The following is a 1543-nucleotide window of genomic DNA, read 5'->3' as shown; positions in this document are numbered from 1 at the left end:
CATCACACAAAATTGGATTTGGATTATTCAACTTCCAATTTTATTTTTAATTTTAATTTTATTATTGAATATTGACCAGTGCCTTCGAGAGCAATATAAATCAGTAAGTCTCTCCTGGCATTTTCCTGATCTCTGCTACATCAACTCAAAACCACAAAATTCAGATGTACAGAGTGACAAAACATTACTTGAAGTTGATATTAATAGATAGAAAATAGAAAGTTCACATCACATTGTATCATATTAATGGTGAATAAAATAGAAGTTACTGACCCAAGGACGGATTTAATCTCTTCAAAAAACTCAATGCAAAATACTTATGTATTGTTTTGCTTAATAAAGCTTAATTTTATCAAGAAATCATCTGACAGTTTTATTTTTCAAAACAGTTTAGTAAATTTTGATTTAACAGTCATGTTCTTGCTTCTATTGCACTAGGAAAGAGTTTATTAATTAAATCACAGTTACTAATGTTGATGGTAGAAAAAATAGAAAATGTGAAATTGTTTACAGTTAAACTGTTTTACATAAGTGTAAAGTTCATTGTCCATGTAATTAGACAAAAAATAGAAAAAGAAATAATTTAAGGTGATTAATTAGTTTAGAGCTTGGAAATCATACACTATTGACATATAAAATGCATATATATACACATATATGTACAAATTCATTATCTATCTAAGTATCTATGTATGTATATATGTATGCTTTATATATATAACAAATTTACACATATGTGTGTATATATATTGAATTTATATGTATATAACAAATTCAGAAAGAATTTTTACCAAGAAATTTGCTGCTGTGAAAAGTCACTTAGTGGCTAATAAATTAATTTATATTTTCCAAGTTTACTTAAGAATGTTCTAAAGTTGTCTTTGATATCATTAGAATATTGAATAAAAATACCAAATATTAATAATTATCAACACTAAATGTTAATATATTTTGAAATTAAGCAAAAATTATGTATCTGGAAAGAAATGTCTGCCCCAAGAAGGGCAAGTAGTTGGATTAGTTTGATTCTCTTTTTTGGGAAATCGCACAAAAATATATGTTTGAGATTTCATTTGTTGATAAAGGAAAGAGCAGAAGAAATGGATGCAGAAAAAATAGGGTCAAATAGTTTTTAAAAAAATAATAATGATGGCAAAATGTAGAAGAGACTTGTTTGTAAGATGACAGCTATTAGACTTATCAGAAAAATCACCTGACCAACCACACCTGTTGGTTGAACTATATGAGACTTTTTTTGCTGTTCAAAAAAATCAAATACTAGCAATATCATTTGGTCCAATTAACAGAATTTCTGATGGACCCTACATACATTAACTTCTTTGGATAGCCGGTTGTCCTTATTCCAGATAATTTTCTTTGTGAATCTGTGGTCTTTGCAGGAATAGTGGATGCAAAATTTATGTCTGAAAAAACACTAAGGAACAGCTGTGTATTTTGAAAAGGAGGTAGAAAATTTATTTTGAAGCTTTGTTTACATAATTAACACACTTATTTCATTTATATTTCATGTTTTTCCAATGTG

This window comes from Chlorocebus sabaeus, chromosome 11, assembly GCF_047675955.1.
Source record: "Chlorocebus sabaeus isolate Y175 chromosome 11, mChlSab1.0.hap1, whole genome shotgun sequence".
Taxonomy (NCBI): domain Eukaryota; kingdom Metazoa; phylum Chordata; class Mammalia; order Primates; family Cercopithecidae; genus Chlorocebus; species Chlorocebus sabaeus.
This window is presented reverse-complemented; position numbering follows the sequence as displayed.